The sequence below is a fragment of the Ovis aries genome, chromosome 5 (genome assembly GCF_016772045.2).
Source record: "Ovis aries strain OAR_USU_Benz2616 breed Rambouillet chromosome 5, ARS-UI_Ramb_v3.0, whole genome shotgun sequence".
In the NCBI taxonomy this organism is placed as follows: Eukaryota; Metazoa; Chordata; class Mammalia; order Artiodactyla; family Bovidae; genus Ovis; species Ovis aries.
The window spans coordinates 93,688,249-93,711,204 of NC_056058.1; the positions used below are offsets into that span (position 1 = coordinate 93,688,249).

General features: G+C 43.5%; 1 protein-coding gene across 1 annotated transcript in view; it reads left to right on the top strand.

Annotated features, from left to right (window-relative positions):
* Positions 1-7,666: 7,666 nt before the first annotated feature.
* Positions 7,667-22,956, top strand: part of CAST (calpastatin) — a gene marked incomplete at its 5' end in the record, with an annotated part of 89,577 nt that continues 74,287 nt past the window's right edge. The window contains 1 exon segment of the mRNA NM_001009788.1: positions 7,667-7,722.

The following is a 22,956-nucleotide window of genomic DNA, read 5'->3' on the forward strand; positions in this document are numbered from 1 at the left end:
CCGGCCATTAGAAGTGCTCATAAACTTGACCGAGGTCTCACAGCTGGCATTTGGTTGCAGCCAGGATTTTCCTGCCAACATGTATCAAACAGCAGGACCATTATTCTAGAGGATTTCGCACTTTTCTATGTAGAGTCATCAGGTCTCAGGCTGGCATGAGGCCTCACTTAAGGGGCCTTTCCTGAGATTTTAGAAGATAGTGACGCAGCAGCTTTGCCTGCCTCTCGGAATTTCATTGTTACTTTGAAAACTTGAATTCTTACTTTGAGACTTGAGTTCCGATTCATTCAATACCCAACCCATTCAATACTCAACTTTTGTTATGAACCACAACAGACATCCAAGAAAGGCATGCTGTTAATTCCTCTCATGTCCTCCTGCAACAGCGGATAGGACGGATATAATCTATGCGTTCTTTATCCATTCTGTCTGCTCAAGATGAGGTGCCCGTTTTATGGGTCTCCTGGCCAGCAGACTCTGAACTTCTTTTGAGATGGGAGAGGCAGCTTCTAGCAGGAGGTATGGATTCATGGTCCGTGGAAACAGGGCCTATGTCTTCTCAGGAGTCTGCACCTGAGCAGGAAAAAAATCACACAAATTCCCTGTAAATGGACCGGACCTGATGTCCTGGAGTCAGAGTCCAATAGAGGCAGATCTGGTATGGATGGTGACACTTCTGTCAACTGTTTTTAAGACTGAGGCCCTATGACAGGCTGGCCTGCCAGGAAGAGTGACTCAGCCACAGACGAGGGGCAGACCGTTCCTGACCGTTTCCTTTCTATAAAACTTAAGTAAAACAGAGACGTGCTCATAAATGTTAGGAGGAATGCGGTTGAATGGCAAGCGAAAATCTGTTCAGTGGCCTCGAAGAAAAATTAGTTGAACTCAAACTTTGAATTATCCTGGTACTGGTGTTCTCATGTAACAGCTTAATTGTTTAGAGACCAGAGCGTGTCTGTGTGTTAAGACAAAGGCAGAATCCTATGGGAGTGAGCTTGTTCTGAGTTTTCCCTTACTGTGAGTAAATGAATTCCATTCTTTCTGAGGGTAGACCCAGCCCTGTCAGAGCTGTGAATGTGCAGACCTAGCTGGGTGAGATACGTGTCCAAGCCAGAGTGGGATTTCTAAGGACTGATGCTGATGGTGAGGGGGTTAGAGGGAGTGAGGGTGAGGAAGACTGCCCAAGATAAGTTCACGGTGATGTGAAGCCAAGGGACTTTTAGAACTTTTCCCATGGAGACAAGAAAGACTCCCAAGGACTAGATGGTAGGTACCCAGAGAAGGCAGGAAGCCAGCCGAGGCTGGAAGAAACTGGTGATCCCAGCCCACCCGACTGTGGGTCGGTCATGAACCCACATCCCTTCGGACTAAGCATCTTGATTCAGCATCCTGTATCACCGTGTTCCATGTATGCCGGTGCCCACCTTGCTTCAGCGGCAGTGACTTCTTTCTGTTCCTCCAGCTTGCTAAACCCAGCCCAGGACCTTTATCCGTGCCTCCCTTCCCCCATGCCACACTTTATGCCTGATTTATTTATAGTCAGATCTCAGTCAAATATCACTTCTTTGTCTATCCTGTCTGAAGGAACCCTCAGCCAGCTACTCTCTGTTACATGACCCTGTTTTATTATCCTTACAACACTCTTCACTCTCTGAAACCATCTTGGTTTTCATTGACTTATTTAGAGTCTGAGTCCTCTTACTGGAATATAAGCAGAACAGGAGTAAGACCTGATTTTGTTCAATTGGTCATTATATCACCACTGCCTAGAATAGGACCAGGCTTCTAGCCAGGGTTCAGTAAACGTCCAGTGAGTAAAGGATGGTGGTAGTGGGTGGTTTAGTCGCTAAGTTGTATCCAAGGCTTGGGACCCCATGGACTGTAGCCTGCCAGGCTCCTCTGTCCGTGGGATTCTCCAGGCAAGAATAGTGGAGTAGGTTGCCATTTCCTTCCTTCTCCAGAAGGTCTTCCTGACCCAGGAATGGAACTTGGGTCTCCTGCATTGCAGACAGATTCTTTACCGAATGAGCTATAAGGGAAGCCCGGAGTAAAGGGATGCGTGAGTCAAATACAGAGAGAACTATGCCATGTATCAGCCGAAACAATGCGTAACAATACAAATCTGAGAATAAGGGGTCCGTGTGTGCTGTGGTATACGTGTGCATATCTAAGCTTTTGTGCTGTGTTTCAAGTGCCTGACATTATTAAGAGCTCTATAAATATTACATAATGGAAGATCTTTTTTTTTTTTTTTTACAAATTCTACTCCTGTTTGAGCTAAACTAAATTGGTCCTTTGTAAACTAGGTAATTCAGTTGTCTCAAAGAACAAAGCAAGGTCATACCCACAGGAAAGCTGAGATATCCATCCTCTGTTGAGTTAAAAGATACTGAATTTAATAATAATTTTTAAATTACCCTTTAAAGTAAACGTTAAGTTTATATACAGGTAAAATAAAAATCATTATGTATGTTAAATTTTTTTAAAAAAACCCCATGTGTATTAAGTTATTTTTAACTTAGTGGTCTCATGACTCAGCCAAAAGTTTTTAATTTCTGTGGGCAAATCTTAGCTAACGGGTGGAGTAGAAGTCATTTACAGATAAATCTGCGTCTGGTATGTGCATTCTCGTGAGAATTGGAGCTGCAGTTAGTGCAGGATTGCAGTGTGACCTTCCCTGATTACAGCTGGGACCACAAGTTAATAGCTGGAGCAGTGGACAGTGATTGGACTTTTCCAGGCTTCAGTCTCCTCACTGGAAATGAGGAGGTTGAAATGGAAAATGAAACAATAATGAACAGCCCCAATGCTATATGCTTGTCTTCATTTCTTATATCCAGTGCCTTACACGGAATCCGTGTTATGCACTATGATTATCAGAAGCTATTTGTTTAGCTTATATTTTGAAAAGAGACTTGTGATATGGATAAAATTTAGGCCATCCCCTCCTTTTACCATCTCCCATATCACACCCAAAGTACTAACTTTTTAGTGAAAGTGTTAGTCGCTCAGACGTTTCCACCCCTTTGCAGCTCCATGGACTGTAGCCTGCTTGGCTCCTCTGTCCCTGGTATTGTCCAGGCAAAAATACTGGAGTTGGTAGCCATTCCCTTCTCCAGGGGATCTTCTCCACCCAGGGATCAAACCCAGGGTCTCCTGCATTGCAGGCAGATTCTTTATCATCTGAGCCACCAGGGAAGCCCTCTTTAATTTCTGTCACATTTATCTAGGATTTTTTTCTTCCTCTGGTTGATGGTAGTGCTTGAATGCTTGGGAGAGACTATTTAGTTTACAGGTGATACTTTGGAGCCTGGGGCCCCTGCAGAGGCCTCTGGAGACCCTCAGACACCTGTTAAAACGTGTCCACCCTGTTGATTCAGTGGGCACCCTGCAGGGCTCTGAGAATGGCCAACCAGTGGACACATAACTATTGGACTTTGAGGACAGCAAGCTGAGTTTCATCTTTTCCGCTTGCTAAGACAGTATTTGCTCTGAAGGGAAACAAGGCTTCAGCTCAAACTTCAGCTCAAATTGTGGCAGACCGTTTCACAAAGTTAAACAATACAAATTTTGCTGAATATCTTCTAAATGTTAAAGAATTCAACCAAATTCTTCTCAATTATATATTTTTCAAAAAGTGTCCAAAGTTGTAAGTGGAAATGTAACTCTTTACGGTGTTATATATTACCTAATCCACATGATAACCCCTCCTATGTATTCAATACTTATAGTACATGCTTCATGTTTTATAGATACTGGATCATAATCTCACCATGTTGCATTATAAACTTTATATGCTTTCTTCTCTGAAATACATAAGTAAAACTCATAAGTAAAAGATACAAGATATCAAGTCCTTGTGCAGAAAGCAACTGTATGTTTCATCTTCCCGCCTTGTTTATTATCCTTTGTCACTTCAGTAGTTATAAGCCACTGCCGCTGCTAAGTCGCTTCAGTCGTGTCCGACTCTGTGTGACCACATAGACGGCAGCCCACGAGGCTCCCCTGTCCCCGGGATTCTCCAGGCAAGAACACTGGAGTGGGTTGCCATTTCCTTCTCCAATGCATGAAAGTAAAAAGTGAAAGTGAAGTCGCTCAGTCGTGTCCAACTTTTAGCAACCCCATGGACTGCAGCCCACCAGGCTCCTCTGTCCATGGGATTTTCCAGGCAAGAGTACTGGAGTGGAGTGTCATTGCCTTCTCCAAGTAGTTATATAAGAAAATACAAAAAAAAAAAAAAAAACCACCAAAAAAAACCACAAGGAAGCACTCTTAACCCCACTATCAGAAAATAACCCCATATGAACTTCAGAGATCATACTATACATGTTAATTTATAATGTGGCTTTTCTTTATGTAAAATATAAGTTCAATATTTTCACTTAATGCAGTGTTCTTCTAAACATGATCTTTAAACAACCACATGACATTTCATCCTGTAGCTGTTCATAGCATGACCTCTTATGTGGGAGACAGTGTAGGTAGGTGACAGAATAAGGTCTGAAACAGACATCTTGCTTTTTATGAGCTGTGACCACGGCCAAGTTATATACTCACCCCATTCCTCCATCTCCTTACCCATAAAATGGGGATAACAATAGTAACAGCTTTATATTGTGTAATTTTAAGATTAACTAACTTGTTACACATGATACATGTTACATATTATATCATGTTATACATGTTATATGATGTTATACACGTTACACATGATGATGCTTAGAGCACTTACAATAGTACTGTAATATATTGTATCATTAGAGCATTATTTTATTATCTATAATTCAATTATCCTGATAGAACAATTACCTGATACATGGTAAGAACTCAATGTGCAGTGAAAATGAAATGAAAGTCGCTCGGTTGTGTCTGACTCTTTAAGACCCCAAAAATAAAGTCTGACACTGTTTCCACTGTTTCCCCATCTATTTCCCATGAAGTGATGGGGCCAGATGCCATGATCTTCATTTTCTGAATGTTGAGCTTTAAGCCAACTTTTTCACTCTCCTCTTTCACTTTCATCAACAGGCTTTTTAGTTCCTCTTCACTTTCTGCCATAAGGGTGGTGTCATCTGCATATCTGAGGTTATTGATATTTCTCCCAGCAATCTTGATTCCAGCTTGTGCTTCTTCCAGCCCAGCGTTTCTCATGATCTACTCGGGATAGAAGTTAAATAAGCAGGGTGACAATATACAGCCTTGATGTACTCCTTTTCCTATTTGGAACCAGTCTGTTGTTCCATGCCAGTTCTAACTGTTGCTTCCTGACCTGCATATACGTTTCTCAAGAGGCAGGTCAGGTGGTCTGGTATTCCCATCTGTTTCAGAATTTTCCACAGTTTATTGTGATCCACACAGTCAAAGGTTTTGGTGTAGTCAATGAAGCAGAAATAGATGTTTTTCTGGAATTCTCTTGCTTTTTTGATGGTCAAGTGGATGTTGGCACTTTGATCTCTGGTTCCTCTGCCTTTTCTAAGACCAACTTGAACATCTGGAAGTTCACGGTTCACGTATTGCTGAAGCCTGGCTTGGAGAATTTTGAGCATTACTTTACTAGCGTGTGAGGTGAGTGCAATTGTGTGGTAGTTTGAGCATTCTGTGGCATTGCTTTTCTTTGGCATTGGAATGAAAACTGACCTTTTCCAGTCCTGTGGCCACTGCTGAGTTTTCCAAATTTGCTGGCATATTGAGTGCAGCACTTTCACAGCATTATCTTTCAGGATTTGAAATAGCTCAACTGGAATTTCATCACCTCCACTAGCTTTGTTCGTAGTGATGCTTTCTAAGGCCCACTTGACTTCACATTCCAGGATTTCTGGCTCTAGGTGAGTGATCACACCATCGTGATTATCTTGGTCATGAAGATCTTTTTTGTACAGTTCTTCTGTGTATTTTTGCCACCTCTTCTTAATATCTTCTGCTTCTGTTAGGTCCATACCATTTCTGTCCTTTATCGAGCCCATCTTTGCATGAAATGTTCCCTTGGTGTCTCTAATTTTCTTGAAGAAAATTCTGCTGTTTTTCTCTAGTTCTTTGCATTGATCACTGAGGAAGGCTTTCTTATCTCTTCTTGCTATTCTTTGGAACCCTGCATTCAGATGCTTGTATCTTTCCTTTTGTCCTTTGCTTTTTGCTTCTCTTCTTTTCACAGCTATTTGTAAGGCCTCCCCAGACAGCCATTTTGCTTTTTTGCATTTCTTTTCCATGGGGATGGTCTTGATCCCTATCTCCTGTACAGTGTCACGAACCTCATTCCATAGTTCATCAGGCACTCTATCTATCAAATCTAGGCCCTTAAATCTATTTGTCACTTCCACTGAATAATCATAAGGGATTTGACTGAGGTCATACCTGAGTGGTCTAGTGGTTTTCCCTACTTTCTTCAATTTTATTATGAATTTGGTAATAAGGAGTTCATGATCTGAGCCACAGTCAGCTCCTGGTCTTGTTTTTGTTGACTGTATAGAGCTTCTCCATCTTTAGCTGCAAAGAATATAATCGATCTGATTTCGGTGTTGACCATCTGGTGATGTCCATGTGCAGAGTCTCGGGCTTCCCTTGTGGCTCAGTCAGTCAGTCAGTCAGTATGATTAGATTGACTAAGGCACAAGGGAAGCCCAAGAATACTGGAGTGGGCAGCCTATCCCTTCTCCAGCGGATCTTCCCAACCCACTAATTGAACCAGGGTCTCCTGCATTGCAGGCGGATTCTTTACCAACTGAGCTATCAGGGAAGCCCAGTAACTCAATAAACATTCATTATTATTCATCATCGTATTCTAACTTCAAAAAACACTATAGGTAATAAAGAACTCAGTAAACATTCATTATTACCCGTATTGTTTTTTGCCTTTTGGAGTCAGAATACTGTGATGAATATCTGTGAAGAAAAAAAGGCTTTTGCTCTTATACTATTATTTCCCTGAGATAAGTTTCTTAGACATAGGATTGCATCTTTGATCCTTGCTGCTGAGTCACCCTCTGCAGGCTGGCTAACGCCTGCTCTGCAGCGCTCAGGGTAAGAGAGAAAGAACGCACCCTGTCCCAGTGAGTGATGCTGTTCTGGGAATGCATGGTGGTGGAAAATGGCACCTCTCCATGTGAGGAGTTTGGCCGTTTTCCAAAACCATTGACTACTGACCAATTGCAATGTATTCAATGCGCTCTTTCTTTTTAATATTTATATAGTCTTCAGGCTAACATAGGAGAAGGCAATGGCAACCCACTCCAGTACTCTTGCCTGGAGAATCCCATGGGCAGAGGAGCCTGGTAGGCTGCAGTCCATGGGGTCGCTAGGAGTCAGACACGACTGAGTGACTTCACTTTCACTTTTCACTTTCATGCATTGGAGAAGGAAAAGGCAACCCACTCCAGTGTTCTTGCCTGGAGAATCCCAGGGATGGGGAAGCTTGATGGGCTGCCATCTATTGGGTCGCACAGAGTTGGACACAACTGAAGTGACTTAGCAGCAGGCTAAGATATAAAAAATAAAACACTTGTTTCACTTTTTGTGTGCTTAGCATTGAGTATATTAGTCTGAATTTTGCTTGAAAAGATATTTGTATTGATAGAAAAATTTGCGCTTGACCACATTGTTAAGGTATCTTCCCCCACTGAAGCTAATATTTTCTTTTTTTTTTTTTTTTTCCAGAAAAAAGCAACAAGCCTTGGGAGCAGTCAGCTCTCCAGAACTCAGGCTGGTGAAAAAGCCCCGGTCACCAAGGTCAGTTATTTCCTGGACATGAAAAGACACCTACTTTACAGATGTATCACTAGTGGGTGGGACTTGTAGGGAAAGCAAACTTGTCAAATATATCACTGAAAATCGAACAAAGTATCATTTCTGGGCTGGTGGGGGAGGTACAAAGCAACAGGCATGACATTTCTTAATAAGGACTTGATGACTTAAGACCTAATAAAAACATTTGTTTATTATTCTTACTGGCATCTAAAAGTGTCCAAAAATATTAATCATTATTTTAAATGTTTATAAATATTTGATTTTTGCACATACTATGAAATATAGTCTTTCTACTTCTTCAGAAAATAATTCAAATTATCTTTATGAGTATTAAGCATAGCAGGCTCTTGCTAAATGTGCTGTATAATTATCTTATGTAATCTGTCACAACCTTATAATTATTATTCCTTTATACTCAAGGAAACCTGGGGTCAGAGAGGTTAAGTAACCTTGACAATATCACAAAGCCAGTGAGATGGAGGTCGGGTTCAAACCCAGGCTTCCAGTTCACAAAAGATCCTGGACCTTTTAAAGTCTGACCAAGCCTTCTTTGGTAGTATAACACTACCAAATTTTGCAGCTTATCAAAACCACTGAAATTTCATCTTTCAAGATAAGCTGTAACTATAATTTAAGCTAGTAGTTTTCAATATATAAAGTAGCTATGCTCCTTCCGCTTTAGCTGGTGATCTTCCAGTATGTCCAGGATTATCCAGACCTTAACCTGTTTCAGGATTGCCTATATGACTATTGAAAATAAGCATTTTTTTTTTTTTCCATTGGAACTGGTAGCTTTCCTGTGAAGGGCTGTGGACTTCCTCATTCATGTATGTTGCTTGCTTGGTGAAGGGTTCATATTTTAGAGCCTCCTAGAGCCTCAGCTGCTGTCCAGACCCCTTACAAGTACCCAAAATAAAACCCAGCTGAGACATGAGAAGAGGCTGCCAGGGTATCTCTGCTGCCATTGCCCTTGTTAGTCCTCAAACTCTCTTGTTTGGAGGTCTCCAACTAAAATATATTTTCTGGACATGTCCTATCTTTTGTAATATTATGACTTTTATTTAACTTGCACTTAAATTATGCCTCTAAAAATTCAAAGCTTCATCAGTTCAGTCGCTCAATCGTGTCCGACTCTTGGTGACCCCATGGACTGCAGCACGCCAGGCCTCCCTGTCCATCACCAACTCCCAGAGTTCACTCAAACTCACGTCCATCGAGTTGGTGATGCCATCCAAACATCTCATCCTCTGCCGTGCCCTTCTCCTCCCGTCTTCAATCTTTCCCAGCATGAGGGTCTTTTCCAGTGAAAAGACCGGTTCTTTGCATCAGGTGGCCAAAGCTTCATTAGCCAGACCTCAGTCTGAGGAGATTTTTAGTGAATGATTTGTACGTGGTTTCCAGAGTTGTCGTTACCTAAACTCTTGGAGTGTCAGTACACTCTCCAGATCTCCTGCCTGGGAAGGGCCTTTACTCATTTCATTCATTCAAACTCTTGGAGGGTCAGTACATGTGGAAAATCACACTTAGGTATTTTTGTTTTGTTTTTTCCCGATCCACCCCCCACCCACCGCCCCCCGCCCCGAATTTAGTGGTAAGAAGCAGTCCCTTTTACATCTTTTCTCTACCCAGGAGTATCATCCACTCATTTCTAGGTAGAATTCTCGTAAAGAATTTGGCAATTCTCCTCAAACCTTGCCCCTGCCTCAGGAAGCTGTGGGAGGGAGCTTAGCTGGGAGGTAGAGAATTTAGCCACACAGTGACTGATTTAGTATTTACTGGCAAACTTGTAATTCTCTCCTTGGCTTCTCCAATCCCACTCTTCTATTGTTCTATATCACTGTGGTTTCCTGACTGGAGTTCCTTCACCAATTTCCTGAATATTGTTTTTTCCAGGATTTAATTCTTCATTCCTTCCTTTTTATATCTTTAACTCTTACAGAGTATTAGAAATATACATATATATACTTATATATGTATACATATATATACATATATGTATACATACATATACATATATACTGAGATATGTGCATACATATACATTTTATATATATATATATACACACACCCTTAGTTTTTTAACTTTGTCTTTTGATAACAGATTGAAAGTCCTTAGTATCATCATCACTTAAAAATGACCATTCCTATGCATCATTTAATATCGTTTGTGACCCCCTAAAGCCTTTTATTACACAGTAAATTATCACAACACACAGGCAAATGATATTCTCCCAAAATATAACAAGACAATAGTAGTATAATTGGTAGTGAGAATTAGTTCTGGTTTTCATGATTCTGGACACATTCAACTCAAAAGTTAAAGTAAGTGACAATTTTACAATTATTAAGAAAAACTTAGTCTGTATTAAAAATTCAGTATTTAAGCTTATGTAAGCTGTATATAGCTGTATGTTAGAGACTGGTTACCATGTATTGCAGAAATTTTTTATGAGAATTCTTACAAAATCAGTAATTATGTGTACAAATAATATCATTTCTGCTACATAGTCCTGGGTTTGGAGGATCCAAAACACTTAAGTGGCATTGCTATTGCTAAGTCACTTCAGTCGTGTCCGACTCTGTGCAACCCCATAGACGGCAGCCCACCAGGCTCCCCTGTCCCTGGGATTCTCCAGGCAAGAACACTGGAGTGGGTTGCCATTTCCTTCCCCAATGCATGAAAGCGAAAGGTGAAAGCAAAGTCACTCAGTCATGTCCGACTTAGTGACCCCATGGACTGCAGCCTATCAGGCTCCTCCATCCATGGGATTTTCCAGGCAAGAGTACTGGAGTGGGGTGCCATAGTGGCATAGATATTTCTAATTCAAAATCATTATTTTAAGGTGGTTAGTGCTTAAAATTGAATTTTTATAAATTAATAATGAGGTCTAATGAGGCTATAGAAATTAGATTCTTATTAAATAAATAGCTGGGATCCATAATCAGTCATGCAGTTGTATTTTACTGAAAGAGTCTCAGGCAACTTCTATTGTAACCACCAACTAACTCTGGTGAGGAAAGCGAGGTTGAACTTGCATTAAGAACGTCTCTGCAGAAAACTGTGGCTATAAGATGTGCTGGGTAAAGTTATCAGTTCCCATTGGAATCCACTCTGACGACTTCACGCTAGAGGGATTCGTAAGGGCTAGCAGGTAGCTCCTAGAGAACTCCAAAAGGCTCCAGCAGAAAGAGTCTATTTCACTTTTCTCCCTGTGGCAGTTCCTCCTCGCCGCCACTGCAGCTCAGCACCTATCACATCACGTTTAGGCCTGGATGCCGGGAACTTGGACACTGCCAGCCTTGAAGGCGGGAAGGCCTTCTAACTCAGACCTACCAGAGGGCGGCGCCTCCACTGGGCTCATTGCCGGGCTCACTCGTGTGAGGCACAGCTGATTGGCCAGTGCGGGTCACGTGTCTTAGCCCTGCTGCAGAGGAATCTGGGGCTGGGAAGGCTCGCACTGTATTGACTGAGCTTCCCTGGTGGCTCAGCTGGTAAAGAATCTGCCTGCAATGCAGGAAACCTGGGTTCGATCCCTGGGTTGGGAAGGTCCCCTGGAGAAGGGAAAGGCTACCCACTCCAGTATTCTGGCCTGGAGAATTCCATGGCCTGTATAGTCCATGGGGTCGTAAAGAGTCAGACACGACTGAGTGACTTTCAATAATGAGGATTTTCAGATGTATTGCCAGCTGCCAGCTATTTACATGGAAAGGAAAACAGGACAACTGCCTAATTGAACTGGAGGGAAAATCGCTGGTTACCACTCCAGTATTCTTGCCAGGAAAAATCCCATGGACAGAGGAGCTGGTTGGCTGGGCCACTGTCCATGAGGTCACAAAAGAGTCAGACACGACTGAGTGACTAAACAAGAACAAACAACAGGTTATGGAGCAACATTAGACCCTTTAAACAGAAGAGGGCACATACAGCTTTGCTCCCAGTTGGAGGGGAGAAGATCTGTGCAAGAATAAGCACCCACCAGAGAATTCCTTCTGTGCTTTTGGTCCTGATTCTGCCAGAAATACCTGTTAACCTTGGTAGCACAGCCCTACTTTTCTCATGCATAATGTGAATAAAGGGCAAGGGGCAGGGAATAAACTCAGCATCCAGTGGGTTGCTCAGGACACTCACGTTCAGCTGACACTGAATGCTCAGGCATCCCAGCGTTCAGTGTCAGCCTCCCTCACAGAACCTTTGGACCACATGTGGTGGGTGAGATGATTCTGTATGTTGTTAAGTAAGCAAGCGTTTTTATTTCAATAGTTCTGCATGTGTTTCAGTGTGCTAGAAAAAGTAAAGTAGAACTTCCAAACTCATGATCTCTTGGATCAGTTCAGTTCAGTTCAGTCGCTCAGTCGTGTGCGACTCTTTATGACCCCATGAATCGCAGCACGCCAGGCCTCCCTGTCCGTCACCAACTCCAGGAGTTCACCCAAACTCATGTCCATCAAGTCAGTGATGCCATCCAGCCATCTCATCCTCTGTCGTCCCCTTCTCCTCCTGCCCCCAATCCCTCCCAGCATCAGAGTCTTTTCCAATGAGTCAACTCTTCGCATGAGGTAGCCAAAGTATTGGAGTTTCAGCTTTAGCATCAGTCCTTCCAATGAACACCCAGGACTGATCTCCTTTAGGATGGACTGGTTGGATCTTCTTGCAGTCCAGGGGGCTCTCAAGAGTCTTCTCCAACACCACACTTCAAAAGCATCAATTCTTCGGCACTCAGCTTTTTTTATAGTCCAACTCTCACATCCATACATGACTACTGGGAAAACCATAGCCTTGGCTACATGGACCTTTGTTAGCAAAGTAATGTCTCTGCTTTTCAATATGCTATCTAGGTTGGTCATAACTTTCCTTCCAAGGAGTAAGTGTCTTTTAATTTCATGGCTGCAATCACCATCTGCAGTGATTTTGGAGACCCCCAAAATAAAGTCAAACACTGTTTCCACTGTTTCCCCATCTATTTCCCAGGAAGAGATGGGACCAGATGCCATGATCTTCGTTTTCTGAATGTTGGGTTTTAAGCCAACTTTTTCTCTCTCCTCTTTCACTTTCATCAAGAGGCTTTTTGGTTCCTCTTCACTTTCTGCCATAAGAGTGGTGTCATCTGCATATCTGAGGTTATTGATATTTCTCCCGGCAGTCTTGATTCCAGCTTGTGATCTCTTGGATAGTTTTGCATAGAACAAGGCTAAGTGAAGTCGCTCAGTCGTGTCTGACTCTGTGACCCCACGGACTGTAACCTACCAGCCTCCTCCATCCATGGGATTTTCCAGGCAGGAACAGTAGAGTGGGTTGCCTTTTCCTTCTCCAAGGGATCTTCCCCATGGAGGGATCAAACCTGGGTCTCCTGCACTGCAGGTAGACTCTTTACTGTCTGAGCCACCAGGGAAGCCAAGGCTAGATATGGTTAAAATGTAAATCTGTTTTTAAAATATTAATACAGCTATGCCAGATTTTAAAAAATAGTGGCTTAGATGGTAAAGAATCTGCCTGTAATGCAGGAGACCCAGGTTCAATCCCTGGGTTGGGAAAATCCCTTGGAGAAGAGAATGGCAGCCCACTCCAGTGTTCTTGCTTGGAGAACCCCATGGACAGAGGAACCTGGTGGGCTACAATTCATGGGGTTGCAATGAGTTGAACATGATTGAAGGACGATAACACACATACACAAATAACCGAGGTTTGGGAAACAAGATTCAGAGCAGTATCATTCTAGGACTTCCCCGGTGGCTCAGAGGGTAAAGCGTCTGCCTCCAATGCGGGAGACCCAGGTTCAATCCCTGGGTCGGGAAGATTTCCTGGAGAAGGAAACAGCAACCCACCCCAGTACTCTTGCCTAGAAAATCCCATGGATGGAGGAGTATCATTTTAATGTGCATATTCAGTCAGTGAGGTTTTTTATTAAAATGCAGATTCTGACTCAGGAAGTCTGTGGTGGACTGAGATTCTTTCTGCTTTTCCAACAAGCTCCCAGTTGCTGCTGGTGGTTTGGCAACTGCATTTTGAGCTGCAGAGATGCTGAATTGTGCTGAATGTGGGTAATTTAGATTACTTGTATCTTAGATTACCTAAACTGATCAGGGAATGAGATTATCTAACAGAGATAATCTGGTTAAAATGCAGATTCTCAGGTTCCAAGCCACAAAAACCTGATTCCTCATAAGGGGGTAAGGCCCAGGATTTTCTTTATTTGATAAATACCCTCCAGTTTTTTAGATTCGGGTGATGTGGGGGCCACGCTGGAAGAAAGGACTAGAATAGGGACTAGAATAGACATAGCTTATCTGGGAGCAATACCGTCCTTCTTCATCTCCAAGGAAAAGAGTCCCTTTCTACCTGTCCTGCAGGATAAGCATCTTCGGAAGTTTTATTTCATAACCATGTAATTAGTAATCTGTACCCTTGAAGAGCTCAAATATACTCACCCTCACTGAGAGAGATATGCTGCTTAACCCTGGAGCTGTGGGACTCAGGGCTCATCCCTCTTGAGAAGCAGCCCAAGTAAGTCATATTGGTTGTTTGAAATGTCACTGATAAGCTGAGGTTAAGAAACAAAAAAGCAGAGAACATACTGACCATGAGCCAAAAAGGAATTTAAGCTACATTTTCATCTAGAAGAATTATGAGGACGGGGTCTTCTCCTCGGGGAATTATAGAATATTAGAGTTGGAAGGGCTTTTCTTTCACTTTATTTAAAAGAAGTAAATGAAAAATGATAATAAATAAGGTGGCTGTGGGGAACACCTTGCAGGAGAAGTCAGTGGGACCCCGCCTGCTTTGATTGCTGGGTGGATGTGGGTACCAGCCTGCCCAGATGAACACTCTTCTGAATGCCTGCTGGCCGTCACCTCTGTCTTGGCTGGACACGGAGTGAGTCACTGCTCAGCTGTCGCTAGTGAGGCCTGAATTTCTGGTCCTTAACTACCCACTGCCACTACCTCCTCCACTCACACCCCCAGCTCCCTGTCTAGAGCCTTTATTGTAACCAATTTATGGCTTTGGGGAAAACTGGCTTCCCATATTTCTTTAAAATTTTGTAAGTGTTTTCCCTAACCCTAATCACTTATTTTATATTTATTAGTTAGAATTCTTCTATTGACTTTCCAGGTGGCTCAGACGGTAAAGTGTCTGCCTCCAATGTGGAAGACCCAGGTTCGATCCCTGGGTCGGGAACATCCTCTGGAGAAGGAAATGGCAACCCACTCCAGTACTCTTGCCTGGAAAATCCCATGGATGGAGGAGCCTGGCAGGCTACAGTCTATGGGTCGTAAAAAGTCGGACACGACTGAGCAACTTCAAGTGCAAGAGTATTCTTCTACAAGGAAAAGCATTTTCTTATCTCTTCTCAGTATCTAAAGGATATTTATTGGTGGGAATGCGGTGGGGAGGGATTACTATCTGTGTAAGATTAAAAGGAAATAGTGACATTTAGCAAAATCATTCCAGACTAGCCAAGGCTACATCTGCCGGCTGATGGAGAAGGGGTAGCTGACCAACAGAAGAAGGAGCAGGTGGCCAACGCTGTCTGTGTTTCAGTTCGCATGCTTTGAGACAAGATTCTCAGGGCGGAGAGGAATTTATTAGTGATCGGTTAAGTTTCTTGATTGCCCATGAATTGGTTGAGTATATATAAAAACACATTTATTTATGGCAGTATGAATTCAGCATTCTTATTTTATTCAGTGGCTTAAAATCCATTCTTATTTTGAAATGTTTAGTCATAATGTATAATGTACACTAATTCAGTAGAATTTTGGTTCTGTTAAACCACTCTTTAGAAAGCAAAATCTGTTATGGGATGTAAAATGTTAATTTACTCCGTAGTTTTAAAAGCGACATTTGGGGGCGTGTGTTCGCAGAGACAGCCTTGGAGCGGTAGACCAATGCCATCAGCGGGTGACCTGCCTCGCGTTGTTTTGTTAGCCAGCCCGGAGGATGCCAGCCCCGCAGTCAGAGCGGGCATCGCCCCCTCCACGAACCGCGCGGGGCTGCGGGGGAGGTGCTGCCCGGGGCGGGCAGAGGAGGGCGGGGAGCGGCCTGCGTCGCGCGTCTCGGGACCGCCCCGCCGCGTCCCTCTCCGAGCGCTCGGCTGCGGCTGCAAACTGAAACCGCGGGGGCCAAGCGCAATCGGGAATGCAGACGTCCCGCAAGCCCGGCTGAAGTCTCCAGGGTCCCGAAGCCGGACGCAGAGTGAGTACTGATTCCGGCCGCTTGTCCCCGAGGCTGCGGCGGCTTCCCGGGCCGGCGGGCTCCCAGAGCCTGGACGTGCGCCCCGACCAGTCCCTTGACCTTTAAGATCCATCTCCTTCCAGTGGGTTCTAAGCTCCCTTGCGTTACTTGCCGACCCCTCCTCCCTGTCGGTGCCGCAGTGGCTGGCTGCTGGACTGGGAATGAATCTCGTGATCGTACAGGGTAGAGTTCCAAAACCAGGGATTTGTGTGACCTGGAAAAAAATGCTGAAAGACAAAAAAGAAAGAGCAGCAGCTCTGTGGATTCGGTTTGGCCCTGTGATCTTTAGGATTAGACCCCGTCTTCTCCCCGCGCCCTGCCCCCTCCGCCGTGGTGACCTCCGTTTTAGAGGATGACTTCACTGTGTGTAACCTCTCCGGGAGCTGGTGATGGACAGGGAGGCCTGGCTGCTGCGATTCATGGGGTCGCAAAGAGTCGGACACGACTGAGCGACTGAACTGACCTCTCCGTGTACCTGATAACATGCTGGGTGTGGCGTGGCCGATGTTGTGACTTGTTTTGGTTCTGTTTCCTTGAACACAGCCTGAGGCAGTGGTCGGATGACATCACAAAGAGCGGTGTTTAGTGCTTGTCTTTCAAGAATGCAAAATGTTTTCGTGGAGATTTGACAATCTCTTCTGCACTGTTAGAGTGGTCCTGTGCCTCAGTTATAAACACGTACCGGGCTGGTTCTTTATTCCCATTTAACAGCTTGAGAAAAGGAGGCTGAGAGTTTAAGAAGCGTCCTCCAAGGGTGGGACCTTGGGACCTCTGACTAGTCACCTGGGGAATCCACCTGTACCTACATCAGAGGCATGGGACTGCCTAATTGGCAGTTCTGGAAAGTTCCTGTTATATGAGATGTTTTCGAGAGGGAAAACCTCTGCATTGCAGGGAGGGTCAATAAGGAGTGGCACCTGCTGTTTAAAGCTGGCAAGTTTATTTTCTAATGAAGAGTGCCTCTTCCTGACATGTTGTTTGTGGAAACTGAATTTAACTTTTGCACGCTGATTTTTCAGTATCTAAAGGATATGTATTACTAGGAATGAGGTGGGGAGGAGATTGCTGCCTGTGTAAGATTAAAACAGAATAGTGACACTTGGCAAAATCATGCTAGACTAGCCAAGGCTACATCTACCCACTTGGAGAAGGGGTAGCTGGCCAATAGCAGTGAGGATAGAGGGGGAATCCTGGTAGAGGCAGCAAGAACCCTTGATGACTGTTTAAAAAAAAAAGTGAACTTTGCAGACTGCCTGATGTGTTTACGAAGCAGTGCCTTCAAGTATAAACGGTGTCTGTTTCAGTTCTCATGCTTTGAGAGAAGATTCTCAGTGCAGAGAGGAGTTTATTAGTGGTCAGTTAAGTTTCTTGATTGTCCATGAACTGGCTGAGTATAATTCTTCTCTCAGCAATGAAGATTTAAAAGAGAACAAGTAAACTGATCATTTGAAAAAGATTAAGGGTAACATGGGAAGTTAATTTGAATTCAGTTCATAAAGTCAGCCGAATATTTGTGTTCCTATTCATTGTTTATAATAACAACTATCTGTAAGGCATCACTACTTCTTAGCTGGAAGTATTTACGTTTCCCACAATATGAACCACTTAATCATTCAGTCCTATTTAAATAAAAAGCCCACAGTCTGTGTTCTCTTGTGTACATAGATATCTTTGTCTCTTCTCTTTACCTCACAGTGCCCTCATTTTAGAGACTATTTGAACCTGGGATATGTGTTTTAGCATCAGTGTGTCTGGCCTCATAAGAAGGAGCTATTTTATCCTGTAGTTTTTTATATATTGAATTGATGGGAATACCAGACCACCTGACCTGCCTCTTGAGAAATCTGTATGCAGGTCAGGAAGCAAAAGCTAGAACTGGACATGGAACAACAGACTGGTTCCAAATAGGAAAAGGAGTACATCAAGGCTGTATATTGTCACCCTGCTTATTTAACATCTATGCAGAATACATCATGAGAAACGCTGGGCTGGAAGAAACACAAGCTGGAATCAAGGTTGCTGGGAGAAATATCAATAACCTCAGATATGCAGATGACACCACCCTTATGGCAGAAAGTGAAGAGGAACTAAAAAGCCTCTTGATGAAAGTGAAAGAGGAGTCAAAAAGTTGGCTTAAAACTCAACATTCAGAAAACATTCAGAAGATCATGGCATCCAGTCCCATCACTTCATGGGAAATAGATGGGGAAACAGTGGAAACAGTGTCAGACTTTATTTTGGGGGGCTCCAAAATCACTGCAGATGGTGACTGCAGCCATGAAATTAAAAGACACTTACTCCTTGGAAGAAAAGTTGTGACCAACCTAGATAGCATATTCAAAAGCAGAGACATTACTTTGCCGACTAAGGTCCATCTAGTCAAGGCTATGGTTTTTCCAGTGGTCATGTATGGATGTGAGAGTTTGACTGTGAAGAAGGCTGAGTGCCGAAGAATTGATGCTTTTGAACTGTGGTGTTGGAGAAGACTCTTGAGAGTCCCTTGGACTGCAAGGAGATCCAACCAGTCCATTCTGAAGGAGATCAGCCCTGGGATTTCTTTGGAAGGAATGATGCTAAAGCTGAAACTCCAGTACTTCAGTCACCTCATGCGAAGAGTTGACCCATTGGAAAAGACTCTGATGCTGGGAGGGATTGGGGGCAGGAGGAGAAGGGGATGACCGAGGGTGAGATGACTTGATGGACGTGAGTCTGAGTGAACTCCGGGAGTTGGTGATGGACAGGCAGGCCTGGCGTGCTGCGATTCATGGGGTTGCAGAGTCAGACACGACTGAGCGACTGAACTGAACTGATACTGAGAAAGTACAATGGGTCTTCACAAACAGTTGTGTTTTATTTTTTTTCTCTGTGAATAGCTTTTAACTAAAAACTGTCAGTTACCCAGTGTTTCTCAACAGAGTACTAATGGCATTTGGGTTGACAGTTCTTAATTGGGCGGGCTCTCTTGTTCCCACTAAATGCCAGAGCGTGACAAAAACGCTGTCATGCACACATTTTAAAATACTCCTTCATTGGATGCTGCCCCCCTCCCCCGCCATGGTTAAGATCAGTCGGTACACTATTTTTATGGAAAGCCATAAATATAATTACTCAGTCCCATTGTTTCCAGTCTTTAAGGGTCCTTTACAGCATCTCTTAAGACAGGTTGACTTCTGAGCAAGTCCATACATATATTTGAACCTTGAAGATTTGGGTGGAGGCTATGTGTAATCCTATTGCTAAAGTGACATTGTTAGCCTTGTGCCCTCCTGTTCACATTAGGCAATAATAATAAATTATTAGCAAGTGACTTTAATAGGTTTCAGAAAACGAACAGATCAACACAATCTGTATTAGATCAGCGTTTTGGCTCAGTGGTTAAGATTCTGCCTGCCAAGCAGAAGACGTGGGTTCTGTCTCGGGGTTGGAAAGATCCCCTGGAGAAGGAAATGGCAAACCACTCCAGTATTCTTGCCTGGAGAATCCCATGGACGGAGGAGCCTGGCAGGCTACAGTCCATGGGGTCACAAAAGAGTCGGACATAACTTACTGACTAAATAGCGCAAAAAAAAAAAAAAAAAATCAGCATTAATAGTTATAACTACACTTATTGACAATTACTGTGTTCTAGGCATATGTCAAGCACTTTACATGATCTGATGATGAGGAAGAGAGGAGGCAGACACCCTTATCATGTCCACTTTACAGATTAAGAGAGCAAGAGCCTGATCTTTTAACCACTGCCCTGTGTTGTTTCTCAGGACATGTTTAACAGCTCTCCATAAAATACTTCCTAAAAAATGAGTTGCAGTGGGTGAAGTTCCCGCACACTGAAGTCTCGTTTGACTATAGCGTCTCATTTGGCTATGGTTACTTTTGTTAGAATAGCAGATTTTTATTCTACTGTGAGCCCTTTGAAGACAAGATCCACATCTTTGGACCACCACCGCATCTTCCATGGTGCCTTCTGCATACTAACTGCTCGATAAATGTTTGTTGAATTGAAAAAGAAGATTTTTTTTTCTCTCAATTTGAACAGAGCCCTAAGATACTATCGAGCTAGTGTAGAGATTTACACTAGGTAGGCAGAAAAGGTAAAACAATATTCGTTTTTGTTCTCTAAGCTGTATGAGCATTTACAGCTTAATATCTGTTAGTCCATTAGCTAAAGATTAGGTAATTGAAAAAGATCCATCAGTTCAGTTCAGTTCAGTCGCTCAGTCGTGTCCGACTCTTTGTGACCCCATGAATCACAGCACGCCAGGCCTCCCTGTCCATCACCAACTCCCGGAATTCACTCAGACTCGCATCCATCGAGTCAGTGATGCCATCCAGCCATCTCATCCTCTGTCGTCCCCTTCTCCTCCTGCCCCCAATCCCTCCCAGCATCAGAGTCCTTTCCAATGAGTCAGCTCTTCGCGTGAGGTGGCCAAAGTACTGGAGCTTCAGCTTTAGTATCATTCCTTCCAAAGAAATCTGAGGGTTGATCTCCTTCAGAATGGACTGGTTGGATTTCCTTGCAGTCCAAGGGACTCTCAAGAGTCTTCTCCAACACCACAGTTCAAAAGCATCAATTCTTCGGCACTCAGCCTTCTTCACAGTCCAACTCTCACATCCATACATGACTACTGGAAAAACCATAGCCTTCAGTAGACGGACCTTAGTCAGCCAAGTAATGTCTCTGCTTTTGAATATGCTATCTAGGTTGGTCATAACTTTCCTTCCAAGGAGTAAGCGTCTTTTAATTTCATGGCTGCAATCACCATCTGAAGTGATTTTGGAGCCCCAAAAAATAAAGTCTGACACTGTTTCCACTGTTTCCCCATCTATTTCCCATGAAGTGATGGGACCAGATGCCATGATCTTCATTTTCTGAATGTTGAGCTTTAAGCCAACTTTTTCGCTCTCCTCTTTCACGTTCATCAAGAGGCTTTTTAGCTCCTCTTCACTTTCTGCCATAAGGGTGGTGTCATCTGCATATCTGAGGTTCTTGATATTTCTCCCAGCAATCTTGATTCCAGCTTGTGCTTCTTCCAGTCCAACGTTTCTCATGATGTACTCTGCATAGAAGTTAAAGAAGCAGGGTGACAATATACAGCCTTGACGTACTCCTTTTCCTATTTGGAACCAGTCTGTTGTTCCATGTCCAGTTGTAACTGTTGCTTCCTGGCTTGCATACAGATTTCTCAAGAGTCAGGTCAGGTGGTTTGGTATTCCCATCTCTTTCAGAATTTTCCACAGTTTATTGTGATGCACACAGTCAAAGGCTTTGGCATAGTCAGTAAAGGAGAAATATATGTTTTTCTGGAACTCTCTTGCTTTTTCCACGATCCAGTGGATGTTGGCAATTTGGTCTCTGGTTCCTCTGCCTTTTCTAAAACCAGCTTGAACATCAGGAGGTTCAATATGAACTCTTTTCGTTTAACTTCTACAATGGGCAGTCATGGTGCAGAGGATACAGACGTGACGCATGGCCCATATAATAAATATAAAAACGCAGCGTAAAAAGTGCTGAAAAGCATTGCTGTCAAGGTGCTATGAAGCAGTGCAAGTTTGAGGGAAGGGGGATGAGGTTAAGATGGGCCTGTTTTTCTGGGAATAAACATTAGTAAAACGAATCCCTTAAAGGAGATCTGTAACCAGTCAAGGCCGGCCTCTTCAGAGATCTGAATACATCCAAGTTCCCAAGCATTGGCTCGCCTCATTCATATTTTCTTGACCCATCTTTCCAGACTTGCCCCTGACTACCAGTGGAATTACTCTGATCTCCCCCCGCATACTTTTCCATGTGCTTTTATGTGGGGCTGAGAGTTCGGATTCATTTTAGGGCTCTCGTGAGATGTTCTTGACAACTGTCCCCTGCAGACAGGATTCCCATCAGATGTCAGTGACAACCTGAGATTTCCGTTTGTCCTGTACAGTGCACAGATTAACTGGAGACTCCATAGCTGCCTGAGTCTGTGCTGTCTGTCTGCCAAACCAGCTTTAAGGGTGACAGGTCGTCCTGTTCATCTTCCTATTGCTTCACAACCCAAGGTGAGATGCAGGGAAGGCAGACAAGCTCACCAACAGGATAACCTGCCCCTGCATTCCAGACACTTACCTCTAAGGGCACATTGTCTCCATTTCGTTTCTGACTGAATATTTCATGTTTGCCAGCTGCCACGTGGTGGATACGTATCCTTAGCAAAACAAGGAAGAAGCTCAGATGCTCATCTGCTCACCCTTTATCATTTTTATTGATTCCTTCACTAGCAATAATTGGCATATTTTAGTTACAAAGGTGCCTCTTGGTCTCTTTTGTTGATAGTATTTGTTTTTTCCCCTTAGATGTCTTTGCAACACTTACAAAACCCGAACAGTTTTATTTGGGAGGATTTCTTATATGTTGGAAAGAAGATTTGGGTCTGCTTTTACTGATTAGTCAAGTTAGCTTTGGTAAACAGGTTTACATGTTGCCAAAACAGAATTATCCTCAGTTCTCTAGGTCCCATGGTACATACTGATCATAATGGCTAAGATGTGTGTGAGTGGTGTTGATTCCGTGGCTCGTCATCATCCGAGTTCTGGAACGTAAGGAGTTTCCCAGGGAGCCCTGCCAATGCACTAGTAATACTAAGCAATGGGGAAGCGGACTGTAACTGAAGCAGGGCTTCCTTAATTGCACAGAGCTGTGTTTTAGCAGCAGGGTCTCCTCAGAGGAGAGAAGTTTCTTGTTTCTCAAATAGAGAAGGCAGTCCAGTGGGATAATCCCAGGCTAATCTACGGGCCTGGGACTCTCCTGACCTGTGTCCTGGGGTTGTACTTCCTCCTCCCCCTTGGAATGCTCTAGTGCAGTGTTTCGTGATATGAAGTCTGGAAAGCATCTGTGTGAAATTCACCTGAGATCCTTAATTAAAAATGGAGATGGCGCAGGTCGCACCTGCCCAGTCAGCATCACTGGAATCTATGGCCCAGTAAGCTTTCAAGGTAAATCCTTAAACCTGGAA